This window comes from Montipora capricornis, chromosome 6 (assembly GCF_036669925.1).
Source record: "Montipora capricornis isolate CH-2021 chromosome 6, ASM3666992v2, whole genome shotgun sequence".
Lineage (NCBI taxonomy): Eukaryota > Metazoa > Cnidaria > Anthozoa > Scleractinia > Acroporidae > Montipora > Montipora capricornis.
The window spans coordinates 33,461,292-33,468,791 of NC_090888.1; the positions used below are offsets into that span (position 1 = coordinate 33,461,292).

The following is a 7,500-nucleotide window of genomic DNA, read 5'->3' on the forward strand; positions in this document are numbered from 1 at the left end:
TGCACAGAGTGGGTGTCCAAAATTAGAAATTTCATTCGTTGTTAGTTATGAAGAGAACCAATAACCAGCTGTCATTTAAAATATTCTTGATCAATGTAAGTTTCTGGGAAACTGCCCACCTACCCCTCCCCAAACCTAACATTAACACTTACTTCATGCTTGCAGCAAAATGCTAGGTTTGGAGAGGGGTAGGACAGTTTCCCAGAAACATGCATTGATCCAATATTCTCATTCCAACAACAAGTACATTCCACATTAAACCCTCAGAGAGGTTGAATTTTCTATGACAGGCACACAGCATTTGTCTTTCCCCGCCCTAGCCCCGCATCTACAGTACTTATTCCTTGAGGAATAAGCTTAAAGCATATATTAATTTAACTGTGGAAAACTCTCTTCTCAATTCTTATAAAATTATTAAATACTTATAAATATAAATGAATTCTTTGAAATCAGCCAAAAAGTAACTTTTGAGGGACGCACATAACAATACTTGTACAATTGCTGACTTGTAAGTTATGCATTACCGATAAACAGTGGAATTTAATTATCTTGAACCATCCATTTCTAGAACAAAAGAAAAGTCAATTCCCCCAAGTGCTATATTAATGCTGCTTGTGGCTTTTCTTTGAAGTGCAAAAATTCAAGATTCCACTGTACAACCAACATATAATCACAGTGTAACCAGACAGTCACTAACACTGGTAGTTAGATATGAGATGGTCAACTAAACCCTGTTTGAGCGAATCTCTAATTGATCCACATGTGATAGGGAACTGGAGGGGCACCCATTTCTGGGCGATGCATTCAATGCCTTAGGGTTCCCCTATGTAAAATAGCTGGTAAAATAGCTCTGCCCGGAACTAATACAGAGCCATCTTCTCGTTGATTAATTCACAAGCGATGCAGTCCCAGGGGGTGATTCCTTGCATCGATGTTGTCATCATCAAACTCGGGGCATTCATCAAAGGATGGGAGTTCCTCATCTTGAAACCGTTCATTAACAGTCCAGTAGTAGAATGGCAAGTCCTTGTCCATACGTTTGGCGAATTCCCTAAAAAAGTCAATTGAAACCAAATCACTTTTCAAGTTTAAGTTTGATTTGCAGGAAAAATTGGGTGCACGAAAACACATCTTCATAAGAATGGATTTGCAAGAAGACTCGTATTGGCGCAGAGGCAAAAGACAACTCTGAAATGGTCTATTTAATAAGGCAAATCAAATCATTGATTGATTTGTTGCTACTCTGATGTCATATGAGCTGTAGTATTATCCCAAGAGTCACAGACATTTGTTTTGTATCTGTTTCAGTCTAAAAATACTGTACCATACTATCTTTCATTTCACAGAGAATTTTTGAGCATTTTGCTAATGTCACACAATCAGTATTATTTACCTCACAGTTTTTGGCCACCTTTCCTTGAACTGCTTGAGCGTAAACACTGGTCCTAGGTAACGATGACACATACTGTAAAGGGTCTCAAGGTCATCTGTCACACCAGCTCTGGGATGCTCTGGATAGCCCAGTTCACTGTTCTGTCTCCTCCTGTATTCCTGGTTTTCAATGTTGGTTGTAAGCTCAATAAGGGTTTCCCTTGAAAAGCCCCTCACACAATCAACAGGCCTAAAGGAGAAGTTATAAAGTAATTATAAGCAGTAGATATTAGTGAACTTGAAGTTTCATTTTAAGTAACCGCAAGGTTTTCATGTTCGCCCCTATACCTGTTTAAGTTATATTCTCATTAAAAGGAGGACCTCCTGCAAGGATAATACCTTGTAGAAAGGGACTATTTAAATTTCTCATATTATCATCATCAGACAACAGCTTTAAAGACAATTAAAGAAGCCAAATTACCTTCTCTCAAATGGCCGGTCTGTGTAGTTTGTTGGATGTACTGAGCTGCCTCAGTCCAGTACTCATGTTGGGGTTTCATAGCTGGCCATTCAACATTGCTGGGCTGCATATCCTTATGCAAGGCTACAAATTGCACCAGTGCAGTGTCCTCCTGCAAGGACCATGCCTTTCTGTTCTTTTTTTTAATTTTGAGTTCTTTTAGAGGAGAAAACAATGGCTTTCCTCTGGTAAGTGGTGACTTCTTAACCTGTATACAAGAATGGGGTACAGGTACACTGGTTAAATGGAAATATCTGACTTTTCTACTTGTCCTCCTGCACAGGATAAATTATTACATATTCATCAACTAACGAAAAATTAAAACGTTGTAGGAGTAAGCTGTTCTTTTTTTGATTCACCATATATTTATCTCTATCTTGAAAGTACCAAAAGATGGGAGGTTGCACATTACTAGTGGCATATTGACAATCAACAGCATTGCTACAAAATAATTTTGTTTCAAATGTACTGTAAACTGTTTAATGGCGTCAAATACTGACAATATTTGCTGGACTCTTTGGGAAGTTAAGTTTCTTTGCCCTTGTGGGAAACGAACCAGTCGATCTGCGACGCTTGTCGTCAGGTTTGTGCGGAGTGTTTCTTGTAGAAACATGTGGCCTCTTGCCACTCGATTCTTCTTCTACTTCTTCCATGTATTTGCTGTTTGCTTGAATAGCGACTAAAAGGGAAGCATTTCTGTGACCACTTGATGTCCTTACACAAAGAGAACCGAACAGTATCTTTCTTAAAGTACTGTTCATTTCGACAGGGCAAACGAGTGTTCGTTCAAAAGCAGTTACTTGAAAAGAATCGTGCAGTTGTTTACATTTTTGGTGCCAATTTTAGGTGAATTTCAACGATCACAAATTCCTTGAAAACATGGGGACTTAGGGAAAATTGAATAAAATTCGAAGAAGATACTATTCGAGCAACAGCAGGTAAGAATTTACACTAATGTAACCAGGATTGAACTCGCTATGGCCCAATTTGTGTCAAGCGTTAGAAAACTGCGAACGAACAAAGCGAGTCGGTCATGCATACCACACCAAACAATTGTATGTTTTTCTTCATTCTCAGGCAAATTAGCTGCGATATTGTAATGCAAGCTTGAACTTAAATGTCTAAACAATACATAACACGATTTAACTTACCTTCTCTGTTCCTGAATAAGGAAAAATAGCCACTTGAAATACAGTCGATTTCGGACCGTGTGCTCGCCTTCAAATCGATATTTTTTTGCAACGGCTCGTGGGAAACCCGATTTCTCCTCCTTTGCCAAATCTCAAGAAAATGCTGATAAATCTGAAGCCTAGCGGATCATTTATTTTCATTTACCCAGAGCTTCGTTTTTATATTATGATCAATAGGTATACAGTGAAGCCAAAGAAAGTCATTATAGGGAAAACTCAGTAATGCACTAGTCATTTGTTTCCCCCACCCCCCGACCCCCGGGGATAGTGGGAACATATGGGGAAATTACTAGGGCAATTACGCGAGATTACGCCACAATTACGCCTCTAGGGGGTAGGGAAATTAGAAGATTTTTTTTGAGTATTTTCACACGTGCAAAATCAATATGGTGGCGGGAGAAGTGAAAAACGTAAGACTTCGCTTTGTGGTTTTAATTTATCGCATCTATCATGTATTCAATCATTTGCCTATTGTTTTATTGGTGTTTGGAACTCATTTACATCAAAATAACCGTGACAAATAACAGGTATTATTGAATTTCTGTCATGCTTGACCTCGCTTGAAATTGGAATCGTGACATTTCATTGCTGTCTTTCCATAGGTATTGTTTCAGCTTGAAGAAAGCCACAAAGCTTTAGTAATCATAGAAAGAGATGATGTTCAAAAGAAAGTCCGGGAGGCCTTTGGACTGGATGACAATGTTAAAATTGTATTTCAAGCATACAATGACGAGTGGTCCGAGTGGTGTGATATTGAAGGAGCGGAAATTCAGCACATGGGGAAAATTCGCATAGTGCTTGAACCACAGCAAGCCAAAAATTCTACAGCTCAGCCTCAGGTTAGTCTTTTTTATTCCACTTGAGCATGCTTTTTTGCCAAAAAGGTTCGTAGTCTTCACACTTGCTAACACAAGTTTTGCTAGTGTTATTAAACACAGCTCCCATTTCCACTGTTTTTATTATAATTTTTTTTGTTGTTAATTTCTATGTCCTAAAATCAAATCAATAAAAAAATTATATTCTCTCGATCCCTTATTCGATATTATTATTTTTATTTATCTTCCAAATATGATCATAATATTTTTGAAATGTATTATATACACTTTTTAAAGATTCATGTCTTAATTGACAAAACTCTGGAAAAGAATCTTAATATTCTATCAACGAATTTGCATAAGAAATGGAATTTGTTAATAATAATAAATAAAAGAAAATACAAATGATAATTCACGTCACACTTAGATGTACTTGATTTTCTTTTGTTAGGGTGGAACCTCTGCACAAGAAATAACTACCTCAGCACCTGTTTCAGCTGCAGTTGCTAATATGTCCATAGCAAGAACTTACCAAGCAACTATCTTGATAGAATCAACTGGAAAAATTAGTGTTGGGCCAGAACTACAGGCAAGCCCTTACCAATAATGTGTTTCTATTTAGTTTTATATAGGTGGCATTTCCCATTGATGTGATGAAAACAAGGAGGTCAAGTGTCCAATATCATTACATTGTTATATAGCCAGATATAGCAGAATTATTAGGTCTACAGGCAAGCTCTAGTAGTGTACATATTATGAATAACATCATTTCAAACTCAGTGCATGCATTAATGAGTTATATTTTTGGGTGGTAATCTTTACATCAAATAATTATATTTATGAATAAATCTCTGTTTAGGTCACAGAGGAGGCTCCTGGTACTGGAAAGGTTGATGTTTCAGTAGACGCAGCTGAAATAGAGACGAAAAGCTAAATTTTCAACACACTCAAAATGGAGCCAACACACAAAATGTATGCATATTACACGGAAATGAATGAGGCATCCTACAAGTTAGCCTTGGACAATCCAGCTCTGTTGACAGATAAGGAAAAGCTCATAAAGCTAGCACGAAAGACAGTTCATGATGAAGGATATTCATATCAAAAGAATTTGGAAATGCTCCATGTACAGAAAAGCGGCCATACACTACAAATGACCTGAAAAACAAGCGAATCACAGCAATCCAAGAAGACATAGAAGATGTTAATACCCAGACAGCTCTGCTGGTACGACAAAGAGAAAAGCATGTAAATGTTAATCAGTTTGGATTGCTAATATTACTGAGCAAGTTTCACAGTTGCGAGCAAAAAAAAGAAAGCTTGACGAAGAGTTGACCTTGATCCTTCAAAAACAGAAAGAATGCAAGAGGCAAAAGAAAAGATCATTGTCTGCTCCCCAGCAGCCTACATGCAATACGATCACAGGATACCTTAGTTCTTCAAAAAAGGACTCTGATGTAATCCCAGCTAATTCTACACCAGATACATCAACTACAGACACTGTCATTTCTGATAAGAATGTTTCCTGTGCAACAACTGTGATGAAAGTTGTGATCATCCTTTTTTAGTGTAAAGGGTGCTGCTGGCAACTAGGAAGAGACTTTGCAGAATTTGAACAATTTTGCAGAGTTTGAACAAGTTAATAAATCCTGTTTAAGTGACGTTGATAGTTGTCGGGAAGACAAATCTCTATATATCTCAAAGGAGAGGATGATTTCCATTGGGGAATTCCCAATCTGTAGAATGAAGTACTGCCAACAGCACCATACATCAAGTTGTAAAGAATGCCTTATCCTGGTTGATATTGCAAAACACTTGCAGCAAAATAGCATGTTGACTGTTAACACATTGTATCAGAAGTTTTTTCCTCGCCAGAAATATAAAACAGACAAGGCCATCAGAAGATTTTTGCAGCTACCTGTTGTCATTTTCCAGTGCAATGGTTCAAAAGGGAATTCGCCCCTGTTTATTACAGATTACAAGGGACAGACAGATTACAAAAGACTTATGTTCTGGATAAGCAAGCTTGGCTTGCTGGACACCATGCGCCAAGGACAGCAGCCAACAGCAATCAACCTTGACAAGAGTACTCTATCTGCATTGTGTAAGTTGGCATCTTCTGACAAGGACCATGCCTTGTTGAAATATACTGCTTGTCAGGCAAGTGCATTATCCTCAACACAAGCTCGATTTATGGTATAACTGACCATAAAGCTATTTCAGAAAAGGTTAAGGTTCCAATGAAAGAGGCAGAAGAGATTCGGGAAGCTGTTTTAGAACTAGCCAAAATTGAAGAGTTGGCTGTTCTTAAATCATTAAGGTTAACACCAGAAGATCAGAGTGTAGTTCCTAACAATGATGATGAGGATGCTGAGGAATGCACCATTGACTGGAGGTATCCATCTGATGAGGATGCAATGGATACGGATGTGGCTGCTGATAGGAGCATTGATGATTTATTACCTGAGCATTCTTATAATCCTGATAATGTAGATAATCAAACATTAATTGCAAATCCGGCGCCAGCAAATGATGTTTTACTGTCCTGGCTACGTGAAAAGAATTTAAATTGGTTTTTGTTTTATGAAGATGTTAACCGATACTTGCGAGCATACTCTTCTGAAGTCTTGCATCAGGTTCTTTTAGACTTTACTGATTACCTTCCTCAAAGTGATTTAACAGAACAAGAGGAAAAGCTAGTAGAACTTTCTCGCCAAGCACTTTTAGAGGTACAGTAAAGGAAAAATATCAATAACGAGGAAGACATTGAGTCTGATTCTGATAATGATCAGGACACAGATAGTGCCCATTGTGGAATTGATAAAGATGAACTGCTAAGAAAAGTAAATGCAGAGAGAGTCCGTATACGTAGAAGAATGTAACGAAAAGCAAATAAGGAAATTGCAGAGACCTGTATCTTGAAGAGGAAATGCCCGCCTGCAGTGAGTAAGATTCTCAAGAAGTACCCAGACATTGGGAAAGATATGGAAGCATTTGTTGAGAGTAAGAGAGTAGGTGCCGATGCCTGGCGAAGAACAGGTCTTCTAACATTTGATGGTGAAAGAAAACGTGCAAAAAAGGTGACTTTGAGGACCATAAAAGATCATCTACAAAAAAAATGCAATACCCACTTCGCATATGGTAGCATAGTTCAGCTTTGCGCAGTACGTAACAGAAGAAGGTTGTCATCCAAGCGATACAGAGGGGTGGCAAAAATCACTTGGCCTAAGTCTCGGAAAGGGTTCGCCGTGAGGTTGAATCCGGATGCTCACTGGAGCTGTGCCTTATATGCTGGTTTAGATTTACTACAATTGAAGGATATCAAGAACAAAGTGTTGCTGAATCGGGACGACCAGGCAGGATTCAGACTTGACACAACGTATGATCACAAGCATGCAAAGACAATCACAGTGGCAGATAAACCTTCTGTAACTACCCGTACTGATTTTGTCAATAAATACCCATCCATCTTGCAGACAACATCTTACCTCTTTATGGAGACCGAATCCAGCCCTCAAGCTTGCGTGGGAATTGTAAAGCCCCATAACATTTTTCCGAAAAATGCTGTTCAGCATGCTGCCGATCTAGAAATGTTGCGGAATGA

At 38.4% G+C, this 7,500-nt stretch overlaps 1 long non-coding RNA gene and 1 pseudogene across 1 annotated transcript; both read right to left on the minus strand.

Moving 5' to 3' along the window:
- Nucleotides 1–804: 804 nt before the first annotated feature.
- LOC138053795 (uncharacterized) overlaps nucleotides 805–7,500 on the minus strand; it is a 463,628-nt pseudogene continuing 456,932 nt past the window's right edge.
- LOC138050457 (uncharacterized) lies at nucleotides 1,931–3,121 on the minus strand. Its single transcript, XR_011132618.1, has 3 exons — nucleotides 3,043–3,121; nucleotides 2,392–2,570; nucleotides 1,931–2,099 (listed from the first exon to the last, which is right to left on the minus strand). It is a non-coding gene; the product is annotated as an uncharacterized lncRNA (long non-coding RNA).